This window comes from Natator depressus, chromosome 2 (assembly GCF_965152275.1).
Source record: "Natator depressus isolate rNatDep1 chromosome 2, rNatDep2.hap1, whole genome shotgun sequence".
Taxonomy (NCBI): Eukaryota; Metazoa; Chordata; order Testudines; family Cheloniidae; genus Natator; species Natator depressus.
This window is the reverse complement of record NC_134235.1, coordinates 5,810,007-5,826,781: the sequence shown is the minus strand read 5'-3', so window position 1 is coordinate 5,826,781 and position 16,775 is coordinate 5,810,007. Positions and strand designations below refer to the sequence as shown.

The 16,775-nt window shown below is 46.7% G+C and overlaps 1 long non-coding RNA gene across 1 annotated transcript; it reads left to right on the top strand.

Annotated features, from left to right (window-relative positions):
* Nucleotides 1–219: 219 nt before the first annotated feature.
* Nucleotides 220–1,406, top strand: LOC141982060 (uncharacterized). The gene is made up of 2 exons (XR_012637940.1): nt 220–417; nt 464–1,406. It is a non-coding gene; the product is annotated as an uncharacterized LOC141982060 (long non-coding RNA).
* The last annotated feature ends 15,369 nt before the right edge of the window (nt 1,407–16,775 follow it).

Here is a 16,775-nt window from a genome sequence, read left to right as displayed (position 1 = left end):
CTTTCTGTATTCACAATAAATGTGGTATTTTGCCTTTTTCCCTTTAATAAGATCCTGCTGGTTTTTAATTTATTGGTACAACATTTTGGTGGAGAATTGCGAAAGGGGGAATATTGGTAAAAAACCTCAGTTATTGTAAATATTGGTGTGCACACCGCCAGCTCTAGTGAGCTAGGCATTTCTATTAGGTTAACCAGACCTGCTGGCCTCCGAGAAGGTAGCAGGAAAAACAGATTAAACCAGACCTGCTGGCCTCCGAGAAGGTAGCAGGGGACCTGCTGGCCTCCGAGAAGGTAGCAGGGAAGAACAGATTAAACTAGACCTGCTGGCCTCCGAGAAGGTAGCAGGGGACCTGCTGGCCTCCGAGAAGGTAGCAGGGAAGAACAGATTAAACTAGACCTGCTGGCCTCCGAGAAGGTAGCAGGGAAAACAGATTAAACCAGACCTGCTGGCCTCCGAGAAGGTAGCAGGGGACCTGCTGGCCTCCGAGAAGGTAGCAGGGAAGAACAGGTTAACCGGACCGGCTGGCCTCCGAGAAGGTAGCAGGGAGAAATAGGTTAACCAGACCTGCTGGCCTCCGGGAAGGTAGCAGGGGACCTGCTGGCCTCCGGGAAGGTAGCAGGGGAAAAACGCATAGATTAAGCTATGATTTCAGAATCTAGGCTGTGTCACTTGCTAAGTAATACCAGCAGTGACAAAGAGATTGAAATATCCATGTTAAGATGTTTAAAAGAAAACAGGGTAAGCCAGTACCAGAGGGAGGAATGGAGTCAGAAGGAACTCCAACCTCACCTTTTGTTAAAGAAATTACACCTTTTAAACAAAACCTTCAAAAATTTGGGCACAGTCCTTGGACTAAACAAGCCCTAGCTGATCTCTGCACTATTTCGGACCTAGAGGATAGATTGGCTCAGTATATCCTCATATACAAACCTTCTAGTGCTGCCAAAAGAGATGCAGCAGCAATTTGGTTGTTGTGGGAGGCATGTAAGGATTCTTCCCTCCGCTTGTCTTCATGTAAAGAGGAAAAGGCACAAACGGAAAAGGGAGCAGACAATTGGAAGGTGCTGGCTACAAATACCCAAAGCCAGCTGAAAATAGTGAAAGAGGCACTCCAGGAATACAAAAAGAGTGAAAAAGTTAACTCTGCAGAGGCTGGAGGGAGGCAGGTAAAGGGGGAGAAGGTCCTATGTATGGCACCCCCAGGCATAATTACAAAGAGAAAGAGTAAAAAAAAAAGTTAACTCTGCAGAGGCTGGAGGGAATTAAGCAGCTAAACTTTGTGAAAATGTTAAAAAGGAAAAAAAAAAGTGTTAGAGAAAGAGCATTCTTGGTTTCTTTGCAGCCATTCTGAGGGAAAAATGGGCCCTTTTCCAAAGGAATGTCTGTAAATTAGCCAGGCAAAAGAAACTGATTAAAATCATTTGACTGGACAATTTAGTCAAATTTGCTAAAAGAACATAAGGGGGTTCTATTGGAACTTAACTGCCTCAAATGTATAAAGGGAATGTAAGATGTAAAAAAACAGAGCAACGTGGAAGGGATGTTAAAGAAAAGAAAATGTGTATGTATCTATCTGTGTGTGTGTAAATATGTAAAGTTCTAAGGACCAGTTGGTTTTGTTTTTGTTTTAAATAATGCCACTAAAAATCCATTTGACTCTTTAATTCAAAGTTGCAAAACTGACAGACCTTTTTGCTAGACACAGGTAATTAGTGCTGTTTGGCTTTGGGATTTGGCATTTAACCCTTAAAAGGTAACTCAATGCTTTACAAAATTTAAAATGTTTTTAAGTTGTGGCTGCAGCAGGGCAGTCAAAATCTGGAGAATAGAAAAAAAATTGGATTATTTTTGTTTGGTTGGTTGGTTTTTGTTTGTTTGTTTGATTTTGTAACAAAATAGCAGATGAGAGCTGTAGTAAAAAAAAATAAATAAATACGAAATTTAAAAAAGACAGTGGCCCTCTGAAGCAACAGCAGGGGTGAGGTGCACAAAACAAAAAGAAGCAATGTTAGAAACACTGAGTCTTAAAATGGCTCTGAGTAATCAGACTGTCACTTTGATAAAGGTACATGAAAACTCTGTAAGCAAAAAAAAAGAAATAGTTACACCTTATGTAAAAATTGATATGGATAATGTTATAGAAGTTAAACTATGGAAGGAATGTGCATTTGCCCCAGAACATGCGCAGGGTATATTGTAGAAGGGGCAAAAGAAATGCAAACGTACCATGCTACTTAATTAAAATGCTATTAGGGCTCCAAAGGGAGCCACAATAGGTTGGGTTTTCTTTTTCAGATTGCTGTGTGTTTTGGAAGCAGAAGTTAAAAGTAATCAAAACTCTGGTGAAAGTTGATTGTGTCCCTTTTAAGATAGAGTCTCTGAGCTGCTGATGGCTTTAAATCCAAAAGCAGGAAGTGTCTGTGAAAATGCAAATTACCTAAATGATAAAGGAAGGAAAGAACTAGCAGCACAAAGGAGCTGCAGATAAAGGACACACCTGGTCAGCAAACAAATTGTCTAAATAAAAGACATGGGATAACAAGATAATTTTAATAAATTTAATGATAATAAGTATCCCTGTAACAACATATAGTGTGTATGATTTTTGGAAAAACCCTTTAAGGTCGTATGGTAATGATGCTTCTCAGTTATTACCTGTAAATAAAACTTGAAGCTTAACACAGCAGGAAAAACATTATAAACTTGGTCTTCTGTATAAGAAGGAAAACTCAGGGATTTAATGACTAAACAGTGGGATAATTTCCCCATAACCCTTAAAAGATAAAAGCCATTGAAACCTGGCCTGCCTATAGAACAAAAACAGGAAAATACGGGGGCAATTCCTCTGTTTTGCCTGCAATCAGCAAGGGTATTTGTAAAAGAAATATTTTAAGCAATAATCTGCCACCCCAAAAAGGGGTAGAAACATGTTATTTTTGTCTTTCAGAAAATCAGGAAAAGCTGATGCCAGCTGAAAAGCAACCCAATACCATGAATCTACTGTCACAATAGAAATTGTGTTTTGTGTTCTATGTTTTGTCTTGTTGCTAGCACTGTTGTGTGTTTAAAAAAAAAAAAATACTAAAGACCTGCAGGTACTTAAAAATAAATTAAGCTCTCTGACCCAGCTACAGGACAGCCTGACACAAAAACAAGTACATGCCAATGTAGACTTGGTCCAAATTGGTCTGGGTAACCTAAAAGCCCGATGGAATCTTTGGCAATGGCTTAATACTACCACATGGCTTATGCATAAGAAAAAAAAATATTAGAAATAGGAAACCACACAGCCATAGCTATGGGATGCACTGAAATGCAGATACTTGCACTAGCTACTTTGGAACACGAAATGTTCTGGGTCATATTGGGAAATATTAAGGGTTTGATGCATTTGTTAAAACAAAGAAAGAGATCATTGTTTGACACTTATCAATATGAATGGATGCAATATGTTTCCAGTATTGTAAAACCAGACTTGTTAATGGGAGAAATTGTTGTCAAAATTGCACACCAACAGTCCCTGGAGGCAAAGGTATTGAAGGTTAGCCCACTCCCCATATTACACGTGGGATCCTTCTGGCTACCCTGGACCTCGAGCCAGTGGGCTGGGGAGGGAGGGAAGCTATTGGACACTAGAGGTTGTACCGAATGGACTCCTCAAAAGTGGGTGTGCCTCACCTTGCCTGTTGCCCCAGAACCTTGTAGTAAAGATACATCACTAGGATCATGTATGTGGCATGAATTGGAATCACAAACTCAAATTGCCTCACAGTACCTTCTCTTGAATTGGCTACATAGAAAGTGACACTGACGATTATAAATCTTAGTGTCAAAAGGGGGATTATGTTGGATCATATTAAAGAAGTTCTGTATTAAAATCACAAATGAGTTTGATTCCCCATAGTTTAAATTCCAGGGTATTACTAATTAAGAGGTCTCTTGGTTTTTGGTACTGTTTCTCTCCCTCTGTATGTGAAACTTGCAAGCTGCTAATTGCGTTAGTACATTCTAAGACAGAGTCTGTTCTCAAAGCAATTCACAGAGAGAGACTCAAAGCAATACTCTAACAACAGACACAGCACCCAGAGACTCCCCGCCCTTTTGTTGTATTAACAACTGTGATTAAAATAGAGATAGAGGATGTATGTGGATGGATGCTTGGTGTGGATAATAACTGAATGATCACGGAGGTGCCAGCCTAAGAATCCAGTGTCCATCGGCTGAAGAAGGCGTCAAGTGGAAATAACCAGAGGACCCCCGGAGGGCAGACTGGAATCCACCCAACAGCCTCAAGAATGGGAGAACCAAAGAACAAGATAACATCTAGCAGCACGGAGCCGTCAGGAATGTGCCATCTGCTGATTGATTCAGCAACAGCATGATGAAGCAATTCCCACAGACTGGCCTAGGAAGAAATTCCTATAAAAAGAGACTCTAAAAAGTGAGAACTTTGGGGTCTGATTCTGCAAACCAACTTCCAGGAGCATCAGATGAGCATCTGACAAGGCCCTGCTCCCTCCTCATGTCCAGGCCACCTGGCCAGTGGCTTGGCATGAGCAACTCTAAGGCTGGTAACTATGATAACAACCTTGCAGAACCTGTGTGTGTGTGTGTGTGTGTGTATATGAATGAATGTGTGAAGAAATATGAGATTGAATGGAATGTTATAGCTATAACTAACTGCTTACTATGATTCTTTCTGTATTCACAATAAATGTGGTATTTTGCCTTTTTCCCTTTAATAAGATCCTGCTGGTTTTTAATTTATTGGTACAACACTTGAGCCTCTGTGCCACTACCCGGAGTTGGGCCCCCAGAAGGTAGAAACTTCCCTGTAACCAGCATCAAAATGTTTTGGGGGTGATGTCTAGATCGGGGATATCTGCTCCATAGTCACGGGCCTCATCATTGGGGAGCCCGTGATAAGCGGCCTGGGCTGCCCCTGTTAAGTAGGGAGCCAGGAGAGTGGCACCTTGGTTCGGGGGCTGTCCAGCCACTCAGGCCACCTGTTTGAAAGTTATCAAGAAGGCTTCTGTGTCACCTTCACACCCCCATCTTCATGAGGTGTCCAGCATCACCAGGGCTGCCGGAGACATTGCCACCCCGGGAAGTGGAGCCGGGGGGCTGGGCAGCAGGGCGGCCAGCTGCTGGAAACATCGCTGTGGTTGTTCTTGCTGCTGGGCCCCCAGCACCCAGAGCAGCTGCTGCTGCTGGTCCCCAGGTGCTGCACCAGCTGCTGTGGCTGTTGGAGCTGGGCTGGCTCTCCACCCACGAGTTCATGAGCTTGTCAGGCTCCATCGTAATCGCTCAGCTTGGCCCCGGGCTAGGAGCACCTGCAATCCCCTTGCCTCAGGGGTCAGGCCATTAGCCCGCGTTCCTCACCACGTGGAAGAGGTTGTGGCCGTCCCTACCCATCAGTCTCAGAGGGAGGCCATGTCCCCTCGCTCCTGTGCCTCTATCAAGGCAAGGTTTACTGGGGAATTAGCAGTCTCTGCGGCCCTGGCCCTCTAGGCAGGGCCAAGCAGCCAGCAGCCGGTGACAGCGCGGAGCAGCAAACAGTCTAGGGGCTCAGGCCCTCAGGCAGGGCAGAGCTAAATGCAGCCTTCCGCCTGACGTCCTGACTCTGGCAGATGGCAGACAAACGCAGGCCTCTGGGTGGGTAGGCAGCCGCCCCAGAGGTGGGCCAGCCACAGCGGGGAGGGGGACCTGGGTCCACCCTGCTCTACTTGGTCCCAGCCCAGGGCTCTGACAGTGGTGGAGGACTCTGCCCCTGGGTCAGCAGGGATCCCACCGAAACAAGCTGACCAGTGCTCTGGCTCCACAACCGGACTCCTGTCTGGCGTCCCTGGGCTACTTCCTATGACCCCGGGGCTGTGTACCTTTCTCTCGTGGGTGTCCTCCATCCGCCCGGGGTACACCACTAGCGGCCGTCCCAGCAGCTCTTCGGCGGCGTCAGCTGGCAGGCCCTTCGAGGCCTTGGCGCTGCAGAGGTCCTCTTCGGGCTCCAGCTCCAGCAGCAGGTGGGAGGCCTCTGGCTCCTTCGCCGGCTCCAGCTGAACTGAGCTGCAGGGCTCACCTTTTAAACATCCTGTCCCGCCCCACTGCTTCCGGCTTGTGTGTCATGCCTGGCTCCACACTCCATCAGTCTTGGAGGGAGGCCACACCCCCTCACTACAGATACCCCAGGTTGGTGGGACAGAGGACCCAGGGGTCCCACAGTCCAGGCTGATGCCAGGGACCCACCACAAAGCTATGTTAACAATTTATAGCTATATCAAAGTCAGATAGAGAATACAATGCATATGTGTTTTTACTCTGTCTTCCTCTCCTTCAGTTGCAGTCATTGTAAAGTAGTAGCAAAGGGCCTCCTGCATTCTCTTTCTTTCTTTCTAGGATTGCACATGGTGCCTATCCCCATAACAGAAATGACAGCAGTTCACAGATTGCAAGGCCATTATGATCACTGGGTCTGACCTCCTGCATAGTACAGGCCAGACAACTCCACCTGCTAATTCTTGCAATATAAATTTGTGTCATATTTTAAATTTCTATTTTTCTAGCTTCAATCTCCAGATTTGGATTTTCTTTCGTTCTTTCCAGCAGATAGAAATAAGTAACTTGCTTAGATTATTCAGGGTTTTGTTTTGTTTTGCTTTTAACTTGTGTTTGTTTGAGGAAAGCTTTGAAAGCAGTGAGGTTTGTGGATAGCCTAGATTTGGGTGTTAGCCTAGAACTTAGGAGACCTATGTTCAGTTCCCTTCTCTGACACAGAGTTCCTTTGTGACCTTAGCCAAGTCACTTACCCACTCTGTACAATGGGGATAACAGCACTTCCCCTACTTTGTAGGGGTTCTGTGATACATTAAAAACTATGGATTGCATTAAAATCTAGTGCGGAAATGTGCTATATGAGAGTGAGGTATTATGATGTTTTCCTTAGTCTCAGTCCCATTCCAAGGAATGGTCTGGTCCACCTGTTTCCAAGTTCCCATGAAATGAAACTGCCTGGGGAGGTCAGAGGTGATGGAGGGAGTCATAGGGATCAGCGCAGACCGGGTTGCTCCAGTGAAGAAGGTGATGTGACTAAGCTAACCAGGGAGTGAGCTGACCCGGCATGTCCCCTTAGGAGCTCCTGCGGATCCCTGGCTTGACTTCAGGTCAGCGCCCATTGACATGACCCCCGACTAAAGGTAACAGTAGCGTCACTGCCAGCCCTCTGTTTGAGTGAATGTGCCCCATTGAGGTGACATGCCCAGCCCCAAGTGCACTGCTGGTATGAGCTGGTGTAATTTACACCTGGCCAATGGCTGTGAATTATGGTGATTGTGATTGCACCAGCATAGCCGTGTCACAATGGCAGGGTGTCAGAGCAGGTAAAACAGGGAGCTAAGTGACTTTACCAAAGCCACGGGAGTCACTGTCCCAGATGGGGTTAGGATTTAGCAGGTTCCTGGCTCCCAGTCCTACATTTATGCCCCTGGACCACACATTGAATGGAGCACTGGGAACCGATTCACCATGTTCCTGGAATGACGAATTCCATATGCAGTCATTCTGCATTTTGAAGACACTGGGAATGGGTGACAGGGGATGGATCACTTGATGATTCCTTGTTCTGTTCATTCCCTCTGGGGCACCTGGCATTGGCCACTGTTGGAAGACAGGATACTGGGCTAGATGGACCTTTGGTCTGAGCCAGTGTGGCCGTTTTTATGTTCTTAAGTACAAGACAACAGCAAGAGGTTTCCAGCTGTGGTTATCATCACCTCAGCAGGCTTCTGCCTTACTCCTGTTTGCTGATGATTTATTTGGAGCTATTTATACCTGAGACGATATTTCCTTCTGTTATCCTATCTATTTCCAGTGTCCTCTGCATATCTACTACATCGCTTTGATTTATGATTCATGATATTTTGTTTCGTTCACTGTTCTGGTATATTTGTTTATGTTGCCCTGAGAGCGGATTTGCAAATGCACCAACTGCAGCTTAGACTGAGTTGCCAGTACACACACATAAGCATTTCCTGCTTTTGATTAAGTCATTTTTTATAGAGTAATAAATTTTCATAAGAATTTTTAATACAAGGAACTACACCGGGGTCATTAGCAACCATCTCTTCCCTTATAATGGGGCTGATTTGAATATCTGTAACATTTCTGATAATGGCAAATGTCTAATTAAGGCATCCATAAAAATAAGCCAGTGGCATTAATTTTGCTTGGGGGTGGGGGAGGGGAAGGAAGGAGAGAAATCCAGTGGCAATTTAGTAGATGAAATTAAATTTGCTGACTTTGACAAATGTCCCAGGCAGTCACTGGGAATATGCCAGATGAAATCATACCCCTTTTCCCTTTGTCTCACTAGGCTCCAGAATGACAGGATCCTAGAAATACGAGATGAAAAGAAACCCAAGGTCATCTAGACCCATTCTCTGGAGTCAGTGCAGGGTTGTTCCCTGCAGTAATTTTAGAACATAAGAACGGCCACACTGGGTCAGATCAATGGTCCCTTTAGCCCAGTATCCTTTGACAGTGGCCAATGCCAGGTGCCCCAGAGGGAATGAACAGAACAGGTAATCATCAAGTGATTCATCCCCTGTCGCTTATCCCCAGCTTTTGGCAAACAAAGTCTAGGGACACTGTCCCTGCCCATCCTGGCTCATAACCATTGATGGACCTATCCTCCATGAACTTACCTAGTTTTCCTAGTGCTTTGTCTAGTTCTAAAGGTGCTAAGTGTCGGTGCTTCCACCATTCCCTTGGGAGACTATTCCCCAGCCTTATAGATCTCTGCTCCTGTCATTCAGCCTAAATTTTCCCTTTACTATCATCTCACTATTCATCGCTATGCCCCCTTGCACCACCCCGAGTAATACCTCTGTCTCTGGTGGCTGCCCCCTAACCCCCATGCAGGTTGTCAGCAAGGAACATGGGCTTTTCCGTGCAGTCTACTGCTTTACTCCACCTTTACTCCTCTGAGTTCTCCTTCAGCTCAAGTGGTGGAAGTCTGTGTTGCAGCATGGAAGGTCCTGACTTCAGACTCTACGGCTGATGCATGCAGGATTTGTTAGTTACACCTTTCAAAGACTGTGACTATTTAGCCTGTCCTTTGTTGCCACGCAGTCGAGCTATCAATGTTTAGTTATTTTAAGGTATCTGCCTATTTATGTGGGGGGGGGGCGGGGTTAATCGTGCCTCATCATAAGCATTGCTCTTTCCTCCCAAGCCAGCCCTTCCAGGTATTCACCAACTCTTACCTGAGTTACTCTCACTTGAGCAGATTAGGCTTTAAATTCTACAGTCAAAGCAGTGCTAGCCCAATTGTCAATGAACACTAATACTTAGCACTGAGAGCACTCAGCATGCTTCATCTTCAAAGCACATTGTAGGTATTGACTCATTTGTCCTCTGAACCGCTCTTATGGGTTAAGCTAAGGATTGCTGTTCCCATTTTACAGATGGGGAAACTGAGGCAGGCAGCATTTCACTCACTTCCAGCAGCTCACAAACAGCCAGCTACTAGTTCTGTGCTCGAATCACTAGCCAGTGAAGTCCACTGGCTAAGAGTTGCTTCCTCTCCCAATGAATTTGGATGGAAGCTTGTTTTGGCTGTTGGTGTTTCATACAGAGAAAGGGTTGCTCTGGGATCAGCTAGGAAAAGAGGGGCCTCAACACCATTGTCAAAATGGGACCCTTATTATGGTCTAGGCTCTTCCTGACGGTCAGCCCCTCTATTGCAGCCTACAACTACGCAACTTTGGACTGTGATATCTGGGCCAGTCAAATATGGGAGAAGAGATGGACAAGGAGAGCAAAGGATTCTGGGGGAAGCGGCGTTGGGTATACCAGGGCATGTGTTCCTCTGGGTCAGAAATGAGCCAATGTTCTGGCTTAAGCTGGGAGTTACCATTTGTGGAGGTGCCATTTTATGGCTGACAATGAGAAAAAAACAACTCACCAATATTCCTCATAATTTATGGTCATTAATGTTCCCATTTCTCTCTTCCCTAAGATTAGCAAAGTGAACCTCACTGTTGTAGCTCTGGATTCCAAGCCTACCCCTGGGTATTGAGTTCCCTTCTGCAGTGTCAACTGGATAAGACATTCTTCTTCACTTCCTGTCCCAAGCACTGTGGGACAGCTGCAGATTTCCATCACAGAGGTGGCTGCATTTCAGTAATGGGTGAAACAAGCCCTCTGCGTATACTAAGGAAGCGTGTATGACCATTCCCAGTGCTGGAGTGGTGACAGTCCAATGATCTTTTAGAAGCTAGTGGGGGCTAATGCAAGGTGCACTGAAGCCACCGGGACTTGTGCCACAGGGTCCCACAGAGGAGCTCCATAAAGTCCTCATAGATAAACCAAAACCTGAGAGCTTCTTGGATCAGCACATCACTTGAACTGAGTGCATTGTCCCTATGTCTCCCCATGCTGCCCGTTTTGTGGCTTTCCCAAACCAGTTCTTTCAAACCCAGCTCATAGATTTTCAGGCCATCAGGATCATCTAGCCTGACCTCCTGCATATCGCAGGCCACAGAGCCCCACCCGCCTGCTTCTATGGTGAGCCCATTCTATAGTGAGCCCATAACCTCTGGCTGAGTTACTGACGTCCTCAACTCTTGATTTAAAGACCAAGTTACAGAGAATCTGACCATTTACTCTAGTTCAAACCTGCACGTGACCCGTGATCCATGCTGCAGAGGAAAGCCAGCCCTTCCCTATCCTTTCCCCGGGGCCCCTGCCAATCTGACCTATGGGAAAATCTGGCCATCAGTTAGACCCTGAGCACGTGGACGAGACCCACCCACCAGACACCTGGGAAAGAATTCTCTGGAGTAACTCAGAGCCTCCCCAGCATTGCGCAAATGCAGCCAGCATGGCCACATGAGGCCATCAGCGGCTTTTCTTGCCACCACAGCCTCCTGGACTGTGATGGCGGGGGGAGGGAGGATGGGGGATAAAATGGCGGCTCCTTCCCCTCCCTATTGCTCCTCGAGGCACAGCCGTGGTGTTGGTCGCTGGGGCCACCAGCAGGGGTTGGGCCCTGCCCTGCCCCGCCACCCCCCGCACCCCTGGAGACACCTGGGGCACAACGCTGGAGGACCAGGCAGCCGGTGAGTTCCCCACCTTCCCAGGGGCAAGGGGGCTCAGGCTTTGAGCTTCATCCCTGGGGTGATGGGGCAGCAGGCTCTGGCCCTGGGGCTTCAGGCTCCAGCCCCAGGCTCCGGCTGCACAGTGGTAGGCTCTAGGCTCTGGGCCACATAGCTTCGAGCTCCATCCCCAGGCCCTGTCCCCTGGCCACGGGGCTTTGGACCCTCACTGTGGGGCTTCAGGTTTCAGCCCCCTGCATTACCCCTGGTCTGCTGCCTCCACTGACCCCCCTCATCTGGGTTTAATTTGTCCCCAGGTTTGCCAGGGCTGAGTAAGTCTGCTGTGAAAAGTGATACTTGTATGTTTGTTAACATCATTTTTCACAACAGACTTACTAGCTAGCAATAAATAAATTACAATGATTTGGATGTGTACATGTGCATATTTATTTGGTTTTCCTAAAGCTAATTAAGTATTTTAGGAAAAAGTGTGAGAGCGGCCACCAGCAAGAGTTGGTGGCCACACTCTGAGGCCACCCAAAAATGTGTCCTGAGAACCCAGATCCTAGTGTCACATTTCCTTCCCAATGTGCGTATTCAAACTCTGTCCTCCCCCCGTAGCTTACTTTTTTTATTGACTCTGCCTAATGAGTGGTTTGGCCACACTCCCAAGTCTCCAGCCATCTCCCTGATACCCTCATCCATTACCCTTGCCTCTGTGAGGGGCCTGATCTGCCTGACAAAGAGTTTCTAATCTCACCCATTGTTCATCACTTTCTCCCCTTAATCTCGGCAGCTCAATGTGTCAACAGCGATTGCCTGAAATCACTTATCACAGGCACAAGCCTCTCCACAGATTTGTTTAGAATTAATCAGAGACAATTTGAGGTGTTTGTTAAAGCAGCAACCATCTCAGCTTGACCTTGCCATGGGATTTCTGTCCCCGAGAAACTTTTCTGATCTGACATGCAGTTGAAACAAACTTTCATGATGGAGCTAACCAAGGGGAAACCAGCTACTGAACTTCAGGGGATTTCCAGGACTGGATTCTGCTTATTGGGCTGACAGCAAAAGTATGTGGCCATCTCTTTCTCTATTATTTGTTTTACAGAAGCGCATGCAAGCAAAATCTGAGAGCAGGGCTGCATTGAACTGGGCACTGTATGGATACATAGTAAGAGACCGTCTCTGTGTATAGTCCAGTAGACAGGAGGAAGGATGAAAAAGAGAGACAGAGATATAAAGTGACTTGGCAAAGGTCATATAGAAAATCAATAGCAGAGCTAGGAAAAGAACAGAGGTGTCCCTAATGACTTATCCCTAGACTACCACAACAACTCACCACAGGTTGCTGTGGATTTCTTGTCACCGGGAATTTTAAAGCCAGGATCCAGTGTCTTTTCTACACAATCTGCTCTAGTTCAAACAGGAATTAATTCAGGGATATCCCACAGCCTGTGTCGAGTAGGAGGTCAGACTTGATGGTCACAGTGGACTCTTCTGGCCTCATGATCTAGGATCCTGTGCATGGCCAGTTCCCTCCGGAGTGCAACCTGGAACTGGGGTACCGCTGAGCCCTCTGACTCACCAGCCTGGGCTCCCTCTCACACTGTGCTGCTGTGACAAGCTGCAGACCTGCTCCTCGTCCTACACTTCCACCAGCATTCACACGGGTAGGGACACATCCAGCTGCAGTTACATGCAGGTAGACCAGCCACTGCATGAACCAACAATAGAGAGGCAACAGGCAAAATAACCACCAGCTTCCCAGCCTAGGATCCCAGAGCTGTATCGTCCTGCCCCGTTCAAAACCCTGACCAGTATGAATTTACTATCCAGTTTGCCTCCCTCTCAAAGTGGAGAGGAAATGCAACAGCCTTTGCCCCTTAAGCTAAGATTTCCAAGCACTTTACTCCAAATTTACTGGTGTAGATGAAGCATAAATCAAGTTTATTAACTACAAAAGATAGATATCAAGGGATTATAAGTGATAGCAAATAGATCAAAGCAGATTACTTAGCAAATAAACAAAAATGCAAACTAGCTTAATATACTAGAAAGATAGGGTATGAATTAGCAGTCCCTTACCCTGTCTGATGATACAAGCAGGCTTGCAGATTCTAAAGGAACAAGCTGCACTGCTTTGCAGCTTGGGATCCCCAGGTTTTCCATACACAAGCTAGAAATCCCTTTAGCCTGGGTCCAGCACTTCCCCAAGTTCAGTCTTTGTTCTTCAGGTATTTTCAGGAGTCCTCTTCTGTGGGGAATGAAGAACACTTGATCATATCACTCCCTGCCTTATATAGCTTCTTCATATGGCAGGGACCCTTTGTTTCAAACTTGGTTCCCAGACCAGTTTGTGGAAAAATACAGGAGTCCCAAAATGGAGTCCAGAGTCATGTGGCCTGGTCACATGCCCTTTCGGAGTTATAGCAGCCATTTCTTACAGGCTGTCTGGAGCGTTCTCAGGAAGGCTCACCCGATGGGGGATAAGCTTCTCCTGAGGCCTATTGTTTTTCCTAATGGCTCATTACCTTGAATAGGCCCTTCACAACCAGCTATCTAGACTGGAAGCATTTTGCCTAAGGGTGTCACTCAGGGGTAACTACATTTGAAATACAGATACATAGTCAATATTTATAACTTCAGATACAAAGATGATGCATGTACACAAATAAGATAATCATGTTCAGCAAATCATAACTTTTCCAATGGCACCATACATGCCCCATCTTGTACACAATGCATCATAATTATGCTATAATTATATCATAATCTTACAACTGTGAGGAATAGGCGGTGCAATGTCACACCGTGAACCGTCGCTGCTGTACATCAGCAGAGGAATCAACTCTTCTGTTAGCGCTTGTCACCCTGATAGAGTCTTAGGCCCTTTGCAAGCCGGGAGCTGAGTCCTGCTCTCACTTCCCACCACGCAACTCCACTGAGTACAATTTAGCCCCCTCTCCATCCTCTATCTAAATTCACCTTATATTGATGCCCATCTTCAGCCTCATGCTGGACTGGGACTCAGGAGATCGGAGTCCCATTGGTGGGTTTCCCAAAGACTCCTGGTGTGGCCTTGGACAAGTCATCCAATCTCTCTGTGCCTCAGTCCTACTCCCTCCCCCTATTAAAATGGAGATAAAATGTCCGCAATCCATGGGGATACATTTATCAGCATGTGTGAAGCTCTCCGATAATATGCGGGGGGAGCATCTAAGGAACGAGCTAGGTAGCATGGACCAGATGGTCGGCTGGTGTGAACTGGTGTAGCTCTGCTGATTGTTAGAGAGCGCTGCAGATTCACACCACCTGAGGATCTGGTCCTGAGTATCTCCTGGTGAACAATTTACAGTGGATTAAGCCAGAAGAGCAGATGCAGAGAATCCCCCAGCGGCTGAGCGAACACTGCAGTCAGAATCGTAACCTTGGCATTCCCTGCCTTTAAGTAAGTGCACAGTTCCATCTTTATGAGCCACCAAGCCACTTGGCTGGGCCCATGAGCTCTGGCAGATGAAACCTCTCTTGGGAATAGCTCCAGGCTGTTACAAAGGCCCCCCACACAGCAACACAGGGAACGGCTTGCTCTCTAAATAAAGGGGCAGCTTGGTCAGAGTCACTGACCTTGTGCTTCCAGAAACATCTCCGTCATAATTAAACTCGTCACCACTTGTCTGGCCCGTTAGCAGACTGATCTCAAAGCTCAAGACCTTCTCCCAGAGACTTCAGAGTCCCAGTGATTTCCTCAGCCCTTCTTTATAAAGCTTACTTCATCCGAGCAAGGAAGTGAAGTGATACCGTGTGACTTAAATGACCAATCACAGAGCACAAATAGCATTAACAAGGAAAATTTGCACCAGCCACTTTGCAAGCAGCCCACCTGGGCTGAAAGCTATTTGTGCAAAAGTTTGCCATACAGTTGTGAACAGTGGGTTGTAATCAGTTCCACTCACCAACATAGCACCTCCTGCTGTCAGCGTGTGGCATCGCAGGTCTTCATTGCTAGCACCCCCTGTTGCCCACTTCTTGGGCCCTGCGATGGTCTGTCTCTGGTTACGTCCTCTGTGCCTCTACCCTCTGGTCAGGACGCCTCTTTCCAGTTCTGTCCCCTTCCAGCATAACTAAAGTCCAGATAAAGAATCCACGTCAGCATCAAACACAAGATCCTTCTGCCCCTCTCCGGCTGTGTTGAAATTCCCTGCTATTCATCCTTGTTCCCAGAGACTGCAAAGTTCCTTCTTTGCTCCTTTGGCTGAGAACTGCCTGCCTGGGTTTTTTCCCTGGAGGCCGTTCTTCCTAGCACTTTTCCCCTACCCATGGACTTTGGCTGCTTCTCACGTGCCCTATTTCCACATCAGCTCCCCAGGGTTCTTTCCAGACAGAGGAAACTCCCCTCACACCTGGGTGTCCTCCCTCACTGAGTCCTCTTCCCTCTCTGTAGGTTCCTCCTTGGTCCTTTCACAGCTGGGTTCACTAACTCTCATTGAGTCCCCAGCTCAGGATCAGTCATAGAATCATAGGATATCTGGGTTGGAAGGGATCTCAGGAGGTCATCTAGTCCAACCCCCTACTCAAAGCAGGACCAGAGGTTAACTACTGGGTCACAGTCAGGGGTTAACTGCTGGGTCACAGGCAAGACTTGAAGCCAACTCCCCTTAAAGGGCCAGCCAGGCTGTGACATGAATACAGCAATAGAAGTCACAACCGGTTGGCAGTTTGGTCACACACAGAAAATGGAGCGGAAGTTACCTACTGGCTTATTCGTTGTCACCTGTTTACCCAGGAAGCCTGTTCTTGTTGCCATTTGGTATTTCTGCTTCCGGTCCCAAAGAAGCAGGTATTTCCGGAGACGGGGTTTCTACTGCCTTTATTGATGGTATGTGATGACCAAGAGCACTAAGGAGACACAACTGAAAATGTGATGAGATATCATAATTGATACATCCTAGAATTAAACATACCTGTATCCATAATTCACATAGACCAGGTAAAGAGCAGGCAGTAATAGTGTAAATTTGTCCCATGAACTATACATGCCAGAAACAAGCACCAGTAGTCATTTTTTGGAGTACAAATGCACCTCACTTTCAACACACACACACAGGCATACACACACACTCTGTTCCTTGCTTGGATCTATCCATCCATCCATTGATCCATCACTAAGGAAACCTGTCTTAAAGTCTGTTTCTATTCTGAAAAGCACTTCTAAAAAAGTTCTGGGTTTATTGCCCTTCAGTGACGCCCCATACAGTAAAAATATGTGAGCCTGGGATCTGAGTATCAGTCTGGGGTCTCGCCGTCTTGTCCAGTCTTATTTTAGTTGCTAAGAGCAGCAGATACGACTCCGAAAGCACTTGGAGGCTGGAGGGAGTCTGATGCATCTTGGGAATGCATTGAAGTCGTGTTTTAAGATTGGGATTGATGCACGACTCGCTGAGCGAAATGCTCTGGCATGGGTTAGGAAGCAGGTCAGAGGAAATGATCTTAATGGTCCCTTAAAATATAAAATCTTTAAGATTGTCAGCTCTCTGGGGCAGGGCCAGTCTTTTCATTATGTCGGTTTGCAGCACCGAGCACAATGATGCTGCCCCAAACCATGATTAAGGCCACCAGGAGCTCCCATATTACAAAATAATAAACAATAATCATAATCATCATAAAGGCAGGGAATAATCC